This window comes from Zeugodacus cucurbitae, chromosome 4 (genome assembly GCF_028554725.1).
Source record: "Zeugodacus cucurbitae isolate PBARC_wt_2022May chromosome 4, idZeuCucr1.2, whole genome shotgun sequence".
Classification (NCBI taxonomy): domain Eukaryota; kingdom Metazoa; phylum Arthropoda; class Insecta; order Diptera; family Tephritidae; genus Zeugodacus; species Zeugodacus cucurbitae.
Window position 1 is genome coordinate 7,797,154 of NC_071669.1, and position 17,810 is coordinate 7,814,963.

A 17,810-nucleotide genomic window follows, 5' to 3' on the forward strand; every position below is an offset into this window, starting at 1 on the left:
TGAAGCACATAAATCTTCGGCTGTCAACATATTTTACGATTGCGTATACGCCGTGTGCTGCATACCAAGCAGCAGATATATGTATATTTTGCTATGTAATTGTGTGTAGTAAAGATAAAACGCGTTTCACTTGACTATGTGCTGTTGAGAAGTGCTCATGAATTTGTAAATTTTGTATATTTGTATATGTGTGTGTGTGTTCGAAATTAAGGATACGCTACACATGCAAAATATAAAATGTAAAAGTTATAAATAAATAAGAGTGCAGTAAAATTAAGCTGGTCAAAAATTCATGAACATTTTGCTAGAAACTTTCACACATTCCATTTCATTTGGCTGTGAGTGTGAAATGATGTATATGTGTGAGCGTTTAAATACATATATCACAAGGGAAATGTCAAATAGCACACTGTTTGCTACATATACAAAGAGTATGATATATATTTCTGCATATTTATGGAATTTATGCGCGTGAGTGTGAATTTGATATATCTAATATATATTATATATATTATATATTTATATGTATATTTATGTGTGCCGCTGACTTATATATTTTATTAGAAATAACTGATGCTGGCAACCCCTTTTCTTCATTGCAAATTTTATTTCTTCTGCAGGCATAACCATTAATCCTTCTGTACAGCCGCTATTATGAATTATTTTAGTTGAGTGCTTAAAGAAGGAATACTCGTATCATAGGAATTTACTTGGAATATATACTTTGAAGGTATAGATAATCTATGCAGGGTATATAGTATAGGCGTTTTCTGGATAATTCAATACATAGAGAGTCTATATTTGTTTCGCTAGTTTGAAAACGAAAAAACTGTTGAAGATCGCTTAAAACCTTATTTTTATATTCTTATCTTGAAATTATATTTTATTTACAATGAGCTTAAATTTTATTACGACTCCTAGTCTTTGTTGTGCATTGTCTTCCTCTCTGATTATGAAGGCGTTGGGAACGTTCAGAGTTCGACGCCCTATTGCTAGCTTGTATATTCATAATATTTTGTTCTTCAAGCCGCTGTTCACGCTCCGTACTCGACTCTCAAGCGCGTACTTGAGAGATTCAGAAATTTTGTTCAGCAATCAGCTGCTAGCGCTCGTTACTCGACTCTCTGGCATGCGATTGCAATGCGAAGAGAATGACTTGCAAGCGATTTTCAGTTTCAGATTTGGATTCTCCATCGCGCAGTCTTTTTGATACCCTCACCTGGGAACTATTTCCAGAAAGTTGAGGTTCTAGCAATAAATATAGCCTATGTTACTCGAGGTCAATGTAGCTTTCCAAGGGTGAAAGAATTTTGAAATCGGCACAGTAGTTTTTGAGTTTATTCGTTACAAACATACATACAAATCTTTCCTGTTTATAATAGTAGTACAGGTTGTTTTGATTTGTACGTCCCTCTAATGTCTATTCAACGTTGAATCTCTTCGTTCACTTATGAATTGACTTTAATGAATTATGTTACTTAATTTTTCAAGAAAGAAGTAATGTTAGTTGTTATTTTAATGTTAAGAGCGCTAAAAAAGTTTTTTTTTTAATAAAACAAATATATTTATTGCTGTGAAAGTACATTTAATGCCATTTTGTATGGAACTGGAAGTTCATCAATCGTCGCTGGCTTGTTGGCATAGACCATAGACTTGATGTAGCTCCACAGGAAATAGTCTAACGGCGTCATATTGCAAGTCCGAGGCGGCCAATTGACCGGGTCATTTCGTAAGATAACACGTTCACCAAACTTGGTTTTCCAGAAATCGATTGTGACATTCGCTGTGTGGCTTGTGGCGCCATCCTGTTTTAACCACATATTTTCCAAGTCCCTACCATCCAATTCGGACCAAAAATATTCGGTTATGATTGAGCGATAGCGATTCTCATTTACAGTAACGTCCCGGTCTTGATCATCACGGAAGAAGCCCATAGACGCCGGCGGTCCACTAACCGCACCAGCCGTAGTTTTTTCGAGAAGCAATAGAGACTCATGAAGTACGTGTGGATTACTGCCTGACCAATAACGCATATTTTGCTTATTGACAAAGCCATTCAGCCAGAAATGAGCCGCATCGCTGAAGATGATTTGTCGATGAAAATCCGGTTTATTTTCAAGTTATTGTTCAGCCAAATTCACGAACACACGGCGATTCTGGTGGTCAAGCGGCTTCAGTTCTTGCGTCAATTTGATCTTGTTAGGATGTAGGCCAAGATCTTTTCGCAAAATTCTCCACAAAGACATCACAGAGATGCCTAACGCTTGAAAACAATGTATGAGAGACTGATTTGGGTTTTCCGAATTTCAGTAGTAAATTTTAATAATTTCGACTCTTTGTTGGATCGTATATCTTTCAATGATAAAATGGCAAACCTTACTGAAGACAAATGTCAAAAGAGCGTGGCGTCGTTTGGTTCCCTATCGGTCTACTTTTGTAGCGTCCCTTTTGAAAAACCCTTTATATACAATTTTCTTTTCTTAAATTTTAAGTTTAAATTAATTATATTTCATAAAATCGTAATAACGCTCATTATTTGTTGTACAACTAAAACTTAAATGCAATTATAAACACTTGCTGATGTTCAAAAATTTCAATAATGCAATAAACAGTTACAACAATTCCAAGAAGCTACCACAGGGAGCTTAAAATTATTGAGCGCAATTAAAGCATAAGTTTACAATTAACATTAAACACTCACAATTGAAGCTGAGCTGGAATCGTGTAGACATTTGGCAAATACTAATGTTCTTAACTGTTGTGGTAGATGTGTGAGTGGGATATACTTACACAATAATCACTTCTATATAATTTGATATAATTTAAATTTATATCTAGGTGGTATATATGAGTGACTGTAGTGAAATACTAAGCTCTACAATGAAACTCATTACAAAGAGAGTGGTTTGAATTTAGTTATGAATTAATATTAATTTAGGCTTCAATAAAAAATATCCTCAAAAGAAAATTTCAATTAAGAGTCGCTAGAGCATGAATCTTGTACTAAATTACAATTATTACAAATGAATAAGTTAATTTAAATCGCCTTATTTTACACATAGAGGCAAAATACATATTTGGTCCAATTATTACTAGTCACATTGAAGTGACTTCCAAACTAGTTCATAAAAGACCCAAAAATAACCAGTTTAAAATAACTGATTTTCCTCTAATTACCCGCTTCAGAATGTGATTAAACACGTATGTATATATGTTTATATTAATTTGTGGTCACCATTAACATGCTTGGCTGTATATGTAGCTGTGTATTGACAAACTTGTGCAACAATCCACAAGCTGACGCATTTCATTGCAATATCAAAGTCATCAACTTGTAATGACAACAAATGCAACAATTACAATAGCAAAATAACTTTCTCAACTCAAATTAAGGATGCATTTGCAGTGTGTGTGTTTAACTAGGATACTAAGCCAGCGAGGCTGTTGAGGAAATGCAACTGTAGCTATAGAAACATCTGTCAGAATGCAGGCGAGCGTATGAAGTTTGGCAACATGCTGCTTATGAATATGGATATAATAGCTGCCGTGCTTATATATGTATGTAGTTGGAAACATGGGGTAATGTAGAGAAATTAATATGCGAGAGTCCATGCATGACCTGTAGGAAATTGGGGTTGAACACTTGAGATATACTTATACTTGCGGTGGAATTGAGATCATGAGACAGTGAAGTTATTTTAGTTAGCTTTTAAAGGGCTGCATACCAGAATCATTGCATTGTATGAGATTGGGATAGATGATGTATTCAGTATATATTCGAGATAAGTAGTATAAGGTTCATAGTGTTTCAGATTATCTTCTGAACACAAATCCTATATTTCGAAATTATTATTTTTTTTTTTCAAAACATATTTTAAGAGTGATTCTATTTCCTTTAACTGGTTCATATTACCGGAAAAATTCTTCGACGGATTCTATTTTTTGAGAAATCTCCGAAATCGTACATCTCTACACGACACTACTCCAACTGCTAGTAAATATACCGACAGAAATATGGTAGTTAGTGACCACAGGATCTGATGTGAAAGTGAATGAGTTCTTACGATATTTTACCTGCTCCAGGCATCCCTGGAACAAATTAAGTGGCATAAAAATAAAATAGAGCTCTCTCTCGTACAAAAGTGGTCCAGTTTACCCAGAACTCACTTAGAAGATACATTTTTCTTGAACCATACTATTCCTGACGGGTCTTTTAGGCTAAGCCATTGAATTTATTCAACTTGAAATGACATGTACACACATCTAAAGTACATATGTATTTATGTTTGATTCGAAAATTTTCGGTTTTAGCTGCAAGGCGACAACAACTTACCAACACAACAACTGGACAGTTGTCGCAAACAAATGCGTAATGAGCAAAATTTTCTACATAGTTTAACTATTTGAATTTTCAATTATAAGTTTTATTGCTACCTACGTGTGCGCTACTGCTTTAATGAACATACATTTTCCCACACAAAATAGCAGATGTTGCATGTATGGCATATGTTGCAAGTTGCCTTAAATGTATGCTACACATGCATAAACATAGAATTATTTATATACGTGTGAGTATTACAAGCAACTTCAGCTGGAATTGCCGATTCGCATGCTTGAGCAACTTGCAAATGCTCAACTCCAACTATGACAGCTTAGCAGTTGCAGCTCATTGTGTAAGCTTGTGTTAATACATATATAAATACGAGTGTTTGCCAGCCGGTGAAACTTACTGGCAGAAACATTTTCAATTCACTGCACTTTCAAATTTCGTAAATGTTCACACAAACTTACAGCGTTTTTTGGATACTTTAGGGTGGTCCTTAAGTGTGAGGAGACAGATTGGCTGAAGGTTTTTTGAAATATTATTCCTTAAGTCTATAAAAGTTCGGTGGATAATATTCAAAACAATTTTATACCTCGATAACTCCCCAAAAACGAGATCCAAAAATGTGAAAAAAAGTTATTGGCACCCTTAAACCGTATTTGGAACTTTAACCGCTGAGCAACAAGCTTTAACCAACACCAATCAATGTTTAAATTCGTATTCCATGCCTTCGTCCATTGTACCACAATTAAGAAGGTTAGATTCCAAAAAAAATCAGTCTTTAGATTTTTTAAGTACCACCCTAACATCTATTTTGTAGTTATACATTTATTTAGAACGCCTTAACTTCCAGCTACCAAATATCTAAGTCAAATGACACATTTTTGTTAGCTTAGCGTTAATTTTAAAGTGAATTTATGATTAGTCAAGATTTTCTAATCAAGTAATTAAAATTGAATTTTTAATGAGTTTGATGAATTTAAAATGAACGCCTTGGTTGTTTAATTACAAAGCCATTAGATGGTCATGTTTGTGGTAAATTCTAAAATTTATTAAATTAAGTTGTCAGTAGAATCACCGTTTACAAAGTGAAAACAATAAATTTCTTCTAAAGTCCGAGATTGAAGGGCATTAAGGAACTAGAAGCAAGTTGTATTGAATATTATGGACAAAATACCCAAAATTGTATTAATTTTAAGGTGATATTCTCAGGCTTAATTTGGGTTAGTAGCAGACACAATATAAATCTGGACACATCCTGTGAGTCCAACTATTCATCAGGAATACCGGAGCAACATATCTGTCTGAAACTGAACTATAAGTCTCACTAATGCAAATGCGTTTCAAATGACTTCGTACACCACAAAGAGACTCCAAGGACAAGATGAATAGGCTTTATCAGAGTTACAAAGGCTAAAAACAAACTCATAGAACTCTAGAGAATAAATGTATAGTACTCCCAAGTAGATATTTTTCAAAGTGTGAGACTTTTTTGAACTTAGAAAGAGTACTTTCGTCTATATCCATTATCTAGTTATCTGGATTACAGAACTCCGTAGATGAGTTCGATATAATTCTATGTTTCTAAAGTAACATGGAACAGTACGCCAGTAATAAAATTCCGCTCAACTCCAATAATCTCCGGAACTATCGGACGGGTTTTAATGAAGATATATCGCTAGTTATGTGGAAATATAATTGGGACTTAAAGACATTGAAGGCATTGGGACTTTATAATCTTAGATCTTTTCCTCAACTTCCATCAAATAATTTGCCTTCAACTGAAGATTTAGGCTGAGATTCTCTGAAAAGCCTTGAAAGTAAAGAGATATGATGGTCCAATTACAATTTCATGGAAACAGCCTTTCCAAAATTTGGTCCTACAGAAGAAGTCACTATATTTTATTGATCCATGATCTTTCTCTTAGGACGTTTATAACTCATCTAAACCGGTCGATGTCTGTAATAACAAAATTTAGCCGAGTTTCAAACCACTTAGGACACTTTTCAGAGAGATTTACTGAGACTCGAACATCATATGGTTCACTCTTTAAAATTTAGTAAATTTCTCCATTCTTCACATATGACCACTGAAAAGCTTCCACGAAAAATACAAAATCCATTGTATTCCTTGAACACTGTATGGACAGCGCCACAGAGTCTACTTTGCACCCAAAAACCAGCTAATACCCCAACAGTGGCTGCTGTGCGCCACTTTTCCGCTTTGTACCTCCGCATTGTCGTTGACTTTACTTTCCGTGTAATCATGATTGTACCATTTCCAAATCATTAATTTTTTACTCGGCGACGACAATGTCACACTTTTGGTTTCATTTTTGTGGCGTTTGTCATGCCATAACTGCAGCCAAAGCACAGCTGCTATTGTCTGCACAGGCAAAGTTACGTGTTTTATCGCACAATGCCACGCATACTTGCCGCCACACAGCAAGGAGTGCGAGTGCTTAAAATTCAAAGCGAGATGAAGTGAGTAGGTGAAGAGCGGACGGCATGAAAGCGCCCACTGCTTTGTCCATAAAGTGTCAATAAGGCATGCGAGATGCGGCTATTAAGCCAACCATGCGCCAGCTGACGAGTGTGATAAAAGGCAGATACAAGTCCAGAGAGAGAGATAGAGTGTAGGGAGAAGTTGAAAAATAGTAGGAGCACAAGCGTGTCTTCGGTGTGGTAATTCCATTACAGCAGCCGCAGCCGCAGCTCAGTCGGGCTCAGCCGGTGTACAGCCGTAGCCGCAAGCGAAAGGAACGTGTCTGAGGACTTGCCGGTTATTTGATGGGTTTTTGTCGCTACACATGCAACGGTGCGTAACTTTTTCTGCCTCCAACTCTCTCCTCTCACTTTTGTAAAAGCTGTCGCTGCTGCTGCTTCGACTTTGTGTTGCGGCTGATAATTTTTATATGTAGCTTTTCGCTTGTTGTTATTATTGTTGTCCACTTTGATGCGACCGGCAAGCTTGCAGGCTCTGCAAGTAAGCGTGAGCTCATGCGTGGTGTGGGTGTGTACATGTTGTCAACAAAAGTTTTGACTGCCCAAAGGCAGCTCGGGCACGGTCGCCTTGGAGCAAACGTGGAGGTGGGTCTTTTCCAATGCTTCGCAGTCTTTGCAACGCCTTGTTGTGGCATGCGGCTGAGCTGGCCAGCTGTTTGTTCGTTCGTTTATGTTTTTTTCAATTTTTTTTTTTTGTTTTGTTATTTTATTGTTTTGCGCTGGTTTTGTCAATTTGCTGTAGCAGCAGCAGCCTCATCAATTCAATTTAACTTGTTTCTTTCGCTCACTGGCCACACTGGCTGGGTACATGCCACATGCTGCCTGCCAATTGTCAACCAAATGCTTCATTTGTGGCACATAACAGGCGCTTCAACACCCATTTTTAACCAGAAAAAAGTTACACCGTAACATAACATCAAAACAATAGGTGGTGAAAATCAGACAAATAGCTACAGAGACAGACAGACACAATTCACACTTGGTATCAGACGTGCTGGACTAAATACGTGAAAAGCGACAGGATCTCTTATTTCTGGTTGCTCGGTAGATATTTGAATTTCTGTATTCTAAATTTAATCGCGAAATGTGAACCTTGAATTTATCGGGATGTCTTCAATATGTGTACAAATCAATTAATAAAATTCTCAATATATTTTGGAACTTAAAAATATTATTTTCTAGATTTTGGGACCTCAAAATTGCCAAGGTATGAACTTTGAAAATCTTCGGAATTCATTGGGATTTCTTTGATATATGAAAAAATCAATAAAAAAAATTCTCAATATTTTTGGGACTCAAATATATTATTTTCCAGATTTCGGGACCTCAAAATTGCCAAGGTATGAACCTTGAAAATTTTCGGGATTCATCGGGATTTCTTTGAAATGTGTCAATAAAATAAAATTCTCAATATTTTTTGGAACTCAAAAATATCATTTTCTAGATTTCGAGACCTCAAAATTGCCAAGCTATGAACCTTGAAAATTTTCGGTATTCATCTGGATTCTTTGTTACGGGTGAAAAGTGACTAAAAAACTTTTTTTTACCTAAAATTATTTCCACAATATTCGGTACCAGTATCAGCCATCAAACTCTCACATTTAAACCACCTAACCCACCCAACTGCTTGTTGACATTGCCTCAACAACGAGTCACAAAATTTTCGCCGCAACGCTTTGATCATTCTGTCATTTGATTTTATTTTCATTTTTTTCGCTTTAATCGCTTCTCCGAAATTTACCGCTTTTATGGCATTTGTGGCATTATTATTATTATTTCACTTTTTATATGTATATATTCCCTTTTTATTGCGCAAATTATAAAATCACAAAGTTTGTCACTGTTTTTTTCCAACTTTCCAACCATCGCCTCCCCAACAACTCAAACCAGCTAGTTGCTGGAAATTTCATTTAATTTTGGTCAACTTTTTGCTGAGACTCACGTCGCTTGGCTCTGGTTTCTGTTGGTGTTGTTATTTTTTTTCCTTTTGCAGCGTCTGCTTATCGTCCTTTGGTCAGCCACAGCTGACTTTTTATGGCGCAATAGAGCGCGCACTCACGAACGAATTTGGTGTGATACGCGCCATATTGGCATTTGGTAATGTCAATTTGTCCAAGTTGTTGGTGGTTGTGGCTATATTTGAAGATACTTGCTGCGCTACAATCGCTTCTTTAGACAAGATTATCAGTATAGTTATGCTAGAGAAGAATAAACTAAAATATAACGATGAAATACACAATTTGATAAATATTGGCTATAATGACGTCATCAAAAGTATTGATATTTGGTTGTCAAATATCTCCATTCCGCTTTTTTGCTCTTAATTCAATGCTTTATAAAAAGTGTTACAGTGTTTCGTTCAATAATCTGTTTCCATCTTGACGGCAACTTCATAATAACCCCCTCGTAGAAGCCCCCCTGCTTATTTGCGAAGAACTCGGACAGCCACTCTTGAGTTCAACTTTACACCACCAAGGGCGTTCGCTATGGGCAGGAACAGATGAAACCTCCCTTCCGAGCTCGTGAGTCATCAACGAAGTGTGTGGTCTGGCGTTGTCGTGGTGAAACACTACACCCTTCCTGTTGGTCAATTCTGAACGCTTCTGCTCGATCGCCTGCTTCAAGCGGTCCAGTTATTCGCAGTAGATGGTAGAATTAAGCGTCTGGCCAAATGGGAGCAGCTCATAGTGGATGAGCGAAACCTTCCTAGCCATCAGACACGACTAGGCCACTGCTTGGGATGATACATCTGCCTTTGACCACGACCGTTTTTGATATAGTCGTATGTGTTCCATTTTTCATCGCAAGTCACCATCCGCTTCAACAATGGGTCAAGTTCATTCCGTTGCAGTACCATAACGCAGCCGTTGATTCGGTCCGGAAGGTTTTTTGAGTCAAATCATGCGGCACCAAAAACCTACTTGGTGACTAACTTCCATCTCCTGGGCGGTGTCACGAGATGCCACATGCCAGTCTAACTTGATGTTTTCCATGATTTGATCGGTGGTGTCGTTTTCACCCGCTCTGAATCGTCGAAACCATTCCTCCGCAGTTCGAAGTGATAGATTACCATCCCCCAAAACTCCATTAATCTCACGGAACGTTTCTCTAGCGGATTTGCCTTTAACAAAGGAAAACAAAACGCAAATTTCACTAGAGAAATATAAATTATCTCTCCGGCAATTTCAGACTCGAGGGAATTTATTGAAATAATTGAAGATTTAAAAAATAAATATATTGCTCTACCGTCGCCGCTTTTCTTCAGTTTCTATGACTTGAGGGAGTTTCCGGCGTCTAAACCATATACTCTACTTATTTATGAAATTTATGAAATCTCAAAGAGAATTTTGATAAATGAAGTCTCACTTAGCCCTTACTGAGGTCTTAATTAGAACAGATAAATATCTCATTCACTGACATAGAATCACTTCTTTTAGTCGTGTTTTGAACGACCTCCCGAATTTTCTGCGCTGGTATTCCTTTAACCTTCTGAATTTATTATTTTTATGAAATCTCTACGATAAGCTCGTCATTTCGAAATTAAGACCTTGACTTGAAGCTGGCCTTATAGTTTTTTCGCACAGCCAAATTAATTGATCGATTAAAGTTTTAAGCGAGAAACCAGTTTCGTTCTTCGTCGCAGAGTTACATTTAATTTTCAACTCGATTATAATTCGATTAAAAAGTAATGTATTATAGAAAAATGGCTTTCAACAAATTAAATTGCATGACCCAATACTTGAAAAGTTCAAAGCTCTATACATATAATCTTTAAAATTTAACAATCGGAACTATATGTTATATATACTTCCCGATACCGCCTATAGAGTGTCGGAAATGCCGAATACGTAGAGATTTCATTCGTATCTATAATTTCGTAACATTTCTTTTACATTAAATATGCTGGCGCCGTAATTACTCCGCTTCACTTCTGTTTTGCCACAATTTAATGTGATATGTACCTATGACATATAGATCGTATTACACATAAAGATATATGTACATATATACGTTACTTGTATATACATGAATAAACACTTGAGTTTTTATACAACTTTTGCCTTTAGCATTTCAAACTGCCCGCCCAGTTTAAAGCTTCAACTCACACCAATCGTTAGTTTTAAAAATTCCTGCTACTTATTTTGTTGTCAATAACTTTTTGCCGATTTCATTGAATTCGTTTTTTTTTATATGTTAGACATGCAATGTGCATAATTTTTACATTACAAAGTAAACATTGTTTCGCCAATAACTGTAAATTTACGGAAATTATTTCAAGTTTTTCACTTATTTGCTTTCAAAACTTTTTCTTTCTATTTGTGTGTTTTTTGAAGCAGATTTATTTGACAGTTAAAGCTGAAACTTTTTAGTACACTTGTACTTTACTGCATAATAACTGTACTTTTAAAATTATACATGAATACATTTTCATACATAATAGCCAGGAATTTACAAATTAATGCCTTCACTGACCTCGTGCAACAAAAGACATGTGATGTGTACGATAAATTTTAATTTGTTGTTGTTGGAAAAACGATTTTTGTGTGAGATTGAATTGTTATCTATTTCCGGGTCAATTGATATTAATGTTTTATAAGCTTTTTAATAAGAAAGTGGAAAAAACTTGAATAGCTGAACAGATACGGCCTTGTGGCGTCAGATGATATAGATGCCTTCCAGATCCTAGCAAAGAGTTTGTCTTGAACTCTCTAATGATTATGGCGATAATAGCGTTTTTAGACAGGAGCTAATTGATCAATTAACCGGCCTCTGCTCGAATAAAACGATTATTAAGATCGGTTATTGATCGGTTATCGATTAGCAGGCATTATAAAAGGCAAAAAAGGGTTTCTCAATAAAAATTTTAATTGATCAATTAATTTGGCTGTCTAAAAACGCTATAACCTCGTTCGTTAAATTTAATAAATATTTAATAATTTTGTCAAGATAAAGTTAGCCAAGCTGTTTTCTAAACCTTAAACTCTATTCAGAAATCAGCATATCGAAAAGGTTGCTTTATGGTAATTACTAATACCTAAATATACCTGGTACTCAAACCAATTAGATTTAAGACTCTTATACAGTGTTTAGGCTGTTTTAACTCGGTTCTAAGAAAATATAAATGTATCAGGAAGTATGTTTTCCAACAACAAAAATCTTTTGATGGAACATCTCTAAAACACAATTTTATTTTTGACAACTAGATGTCGCTGATGACGATCACTTTAAAATCGGATCAAATGGAGATATATATAGTCTTTAAGAACAATGAAAGCTAAAGAAGAAGCGCTATAAAATAAATATCGAAATAATATTTTGTGATCGTTCATAGAGAATATAGTTAGAGTCATAAAGCAAAATCCCATAATTGTGATGTATTTGGTTGGCGTTGAACCGTTTAACCGGTTATAGCCGAATCGATGATAGCGCGCCACTCCTTTCTTTCCCTCGCTGTTCGGCGCCAGTTGGAGATCCCAATTGTAACCAGGTAGCTCTCCACATGGTCCCTCCAACGGAGTGGAGGTCTTCCCCTTTCTCGGCTTCCTCCGGCGGGTACTGCAACGAACACTTTCAGAGCTGGAGTATTATCGTTCATTTGGACAACATGACCTAGCCACCGTAGCCGCTGTCTTTTTATACGCTGAACTATGTCAATGTCGTCGTATAACTCGTACAGCTCATCGTTCCATCGTCTGCGCTATTCGCCGTTGCCAATGTTGTGGGGACCATAAATCTTTCACAAAATTTTCCTCTCGAAAACTCCTAGTGTCGTCTCATCTGATGTTGACATCGTCCAAGCTTCTGCACCATAAAGTAGGACGGGAATGATAAGCGACTTGTAGAGTTTGATTTTGGTTCGCTGAGAGAAGACTTTACTTTTCAATTGCCTACTCAGTCCAAAGTAGCCCCTCTTGGCAAGAGTGATTATCCGCTGGATTTCGTGGCTGACATTGTTGGTGTTGTTGATAGTGGTTCCCAGGTATACGAAATTATCTACGAATTCGAAGTAATGACTGTCAACAGTGTCATAGGAGCCAAGACGCGAATGTTCCGACTGTTTGCTTGATGAAGGGACGTGGTTGTTACTTCGGATGATATCAATCCCAAATCCCATAATTACTTTCGCATAAAAGATAATTTCTCTGAGAAGCCAGCTATTAAACCAGTTGTCAAAACACACATCTTCCTTACGAATTTTGAGAGTGCATAATAAAGAAGCAAGCTGTTTTCAATCTAGTTGTGATTTAACTCAGTTATATTATTATTGTCTGAACAACTTCAAGTTAGTGGTATAATCTAATGAACCTACCAACCAATATTCGGCTCATTATTGAAGAGAAAGACCGAAGGATAGTATATTGGTATGAATTACCGAAAGAAAGTCATCTTTATGGTGTCACTTTCCATATTCAATCTATTACTATTCTAGATATATTACTCAACAACTGCAAAACATTTTTCAAGACGAAGGTTTACAATTTCAATTTATATAAAGTTGGAGATCCAAAACAATTGACATAGTCCCTTGTGGAATATCTGTAGTAGCTCGAACTGTACCTAAAATAACAGCTAGTTGAACCTGTTTGAACCATAGAATAAGCATACGAGGTGTCACCATTCGATATTATGCACTTGTGCCATTGCTTCTTCCAATTGTCGAAAGACTTCTCATACGATATCAATATCAAGGGATATCGTTTGTCTCTTTCAGCGATTTCTTGTATGCCTTGACGGCCCTCTAAGGTTCTCTTTATTTTTGGAAATAAAAAGTCATACCATGTCTGGCATCCGACATTTTCCATTTTCATGGACTTAGGCGTCATTAATATTTTTCCCGTTACTCAAGCGCATAACAAAACCATTTTCGAAATGCAAATAAATATTATGTCAACGTTGCACAGAGTGTTGCACGCACGAGAACAATCGGCGTATGTGCCACAATGCAATGGTCACGCATCGGTCAGCTGGTTAGCTGAAGCGGCGCCTAACAACAACACTAACAATGTGACGACAATGACATAGAAAAATACACCAGCCAACTGCCAATTATTTGTACGCAAGTGCAGATGTGTGTGCGAGTACAATGCCATTTTGTTATTTTTCACGCACATCAAACTCCGCTTATTTGTGCAACACTCGCTGATTGCTGATGATTGCGTGGCTGCGCACAGTACACACTCACACAAATACAACCATTTTGTTGGCAATTTAATTTGATTTAATTTTATGCCCGAACAAATTTGTACATAATTGCCAATTAACACTTTTCGATCAATGGTCAGTCAGTTGAAGTGTGTGTGTGTGTGCAGCAGCAGCTGATTGCTGCTCGTGTTGCATGCATGCATGTGCTGCATTCATACAATATATTTCGTTATGTTGACTGATTGACTGTTTCTCGTTTGGTCAACTGTTGGACAGGTGGATGGCTGTTTTCGGTTCAGCAAATTAATTGTAGTTGTTGTTGTACTGTTTTTTTTTCATTCGCTGTGTTGGTGAAAATTTGCGTACAACATATGTAAATAAGCGTTCGTTGTTGTTGCTGAGTAAAATAAAAAGGAAACTTAAATTTTCAGCGTTACTTGCATGTCCCAATTGGGAATTTGCTTGGAATTTTTGGTGAATTACATCGTTAACACGGTCTTACAGCGAAAATTTTTATGTTCGAATGGACTATGCGACCATAGGTGCATAAATTATAATAGCTACTTGGACTACTAAACCATTTGGACTCCACTAGCAACACAAGAGACGTCTTCTTAAGTTGAAAATTGGCAACATAGCTTTCTTTTATATGAGGTACTCAACTCTGGTTTGAAAAATACATATAACACTCCCTTTCAGCCATATAAAGTAGCCTCACATAAATTAGGAATCCTCAAGTTTTGAACGGAGACTGAAAAAAGTAAAATAAGAATATATATTCGTATGGATAATGGTAGCTTCTTAGAAAAAAACCCTATAAAGAACCTTAAAAGGTCGCTAGCATACGAGAAATCGTTAAAGAGCCAAAGGCGAACCCAAAAATCGAATTTGAGAAGTATTTCGACACTGGCATAAGTACCTAATATCGAATCGGGACTATTCTAAAGGCGAATAAATATTATTTTCAATAAACGAAAATTCCCATTATTTTATGAAAACATCTCTTATGGATATTGATAGTTTTTTTTTTCGAAAAAAATACTTCCGTTCGAAACCAACAAATCTAAATATCAACTAGTTCCAAATCATATCAAATCTTCTATTTAAAGCGAAAAATTAAGCAAAATTTTACTTAGATAATACTCTCTTATAAAAACTTTCACGATAAATAATAGCAGTTTTCGAATAACTAAACCTTGAATGAATCGAACAAATAACTAGTCTAAACATTTAGTGGCGTCGCCAACTTATGGGTCAACGAGCATATATCAGGAACTTCTCGACGCCTGACTTCCTATATAACTCAATTTTGTATTGCATCTGATTCCATCATTTTATAATATATACATTCAGAACCAATGAATATAACAGAATAAATCTTTACACAAATGTTGTATTTGAGTTGTGGCATCACATGAGGAAAAATCGGACTATAACATTTCAAGACCCCAGATATCGAACATGTAGAACTTAGTACCTAAGTGTAATTTTTCACCGAAAATATCGGTAAAACTCTCAGATATTTTATTTTAATTCAGAGGGAATCTTTTTCTTTTAACAGTGTATCTCTGTACCAAAAATGGTTGAAATCGGGTCATAACTTCCCCAAGTTCTCATATACTTTATATATGGATTATCAAACTTAAAATTAAAATAATTAATAATAGTCTTGGATATAGTGTACTTTGGTGGTGAAATTGAGTGAAATCGGTTCAGGAATTACCTCAATCATACTATATATGATGATTTTCGTTATCTATTGGACTTTATTGCGAATATATGGGTCAAATTGTGCGTTTTCTTAATAAAATTAAATAAATAAATAGCGAGTGTAGAAAATGTTCGGTTAGGATAATTTCTTGAACATAAATGTGGCTTAAAACTGAGTTTTAAATATATCGTCTACATTTTGGCATATATTCTATTGGTATGGATTAATATACTTCGCTAATATGCTAGACTAAAGTGGCCTATAGAGTTCTGATAACTCTTTGATATCTGTTTTCTGGGAATTGTCATTGTTCTCCGATAAGATCAAAGCTTTTGTCGTAGCTGAGTCAAAAACCCATAAGTCAATAAAATGGTATTCATGGCAACATCCTATTCCCAGATCATATATTTTATAAATGAATATGAATTCTGGTATACATTTTTTGACAATATCGCCAAAATTACTGTTTCGAATTATAATAAATAAAAAAAATTATAAGAAAAACAGATTTGAGATTCTATAAATTTTTTTTAATTTTTTCCTTTAATTTTACAGAATTTTATGAAAAATTTTAATAAAAAATATTTTTTTTTCTACAATTTTAAAATCTTTGTATTCAAATATCAAAAAAAAAAATATTTTTATTAATTTAATATTTTTAAAGTATTTTTACTTAAATCAAAAATAATTTGGTCTTCCACTAAAAATATTAAACAAACTTCTTATTGTTCACTGGGTTATCTTCATTAATGCTCCAGTATATATGGCGTCAGCTTTAACAGTTTGATCATTTTGATTTCCTGCAACACAGGATTGATGGACAACACACACTCATACATACATACAGACATATAAAAACATCCACACTCGCGCACACAAACAACGCGATTGTTATTTGTTATTATTGCACATTTTTTCAGCTATTTCACTCGCCGATGATTTCGCTGATGATTTCCTAGCAACACAGCAAATGGCAGTAGCAGCAGCAGCAATAATACGCAAAAATATCAAATGGACATGGCGATTATGACGCACAAACAGGAAAGCATACACACACACACACTTGAACAAAATGACAAGTGACCAACAGCAACCACAACTACAAAAACAACAACCAGCTTGCTTCACCTATGGGTAATATTAACAATTTCCCTCTCTCGCTCGCTCTTGTACTCCTAGCAAACGTGCAGTCGCCATCTTCCACGCCACTACGCTTCGGTGCACCGTTGCGGACGCTGATCAATTTTAAATCCAAATTGGCTAAATTATTCATGCGACAAAATAAATTATCGCAAAATGCGCTCATCAAATGGCGGCTGCAACCGTTGATGGCAATCGGCTGTTGTTATTGTTTTTGTTGCCACAGCGTGGTAATAGTGAACAACGGCAGCAGCAGGGTAACAGCGGCGCATCGTAAAATTCATAGCCCAAACATTTTTGCTGTAATTAAATCCAATTTTCACGTGACGCGTCATAAATTTCAAATGTAAATTAGCCAGGACGCCAGGCGCAATTGGCCAGTTATGCAGGACCTTGCAGGACAAATATAATGCCGCATTTTGTTGTTGTTGTTGCTATGCTGCTGGTTTTGCTAACACACGCGTGTGCCTAGCCAATAAGTTGCCGCTATTTGCTAAGTGTTGTTGCTATTATTATTAGCCGTTTTTTTTTGTTTTGCGAAATTTTGCATTTAAATTTGGAGATTTTTCTTGCGGCAGCTGCTCCGGTTTCTAATTAATGGCGCAGCTTCTGGTTTTCTTCATAATAATATTGTAAATAAACAGTTTTCAGTTTAATTACATCGAAAGCTGCTTCGCATGAAATTTTCATTAAATAAACTTTAATTGATTGGTAGCCTATCCAATAGGCGCTGGACGAGGTAGTATCGTGGACTCATTACCCAACTTCATTACTTGCACTGGCCTGAAATGGCTCTCAATCTAGTTAAGCGAGTGCAACAGCTGTTTCGAATATTTATTTACTCAATACTGTACCGTTATTAATTGGTAATATTTTATAGCGAGGGATATTATAAATATTATTTACGACAGTTTGGTAGTTTGGAGAGAAAAATATATATTTTGAATGAACAAGGACTACTTCAACAAATTTCTTTTTGTTTTTATT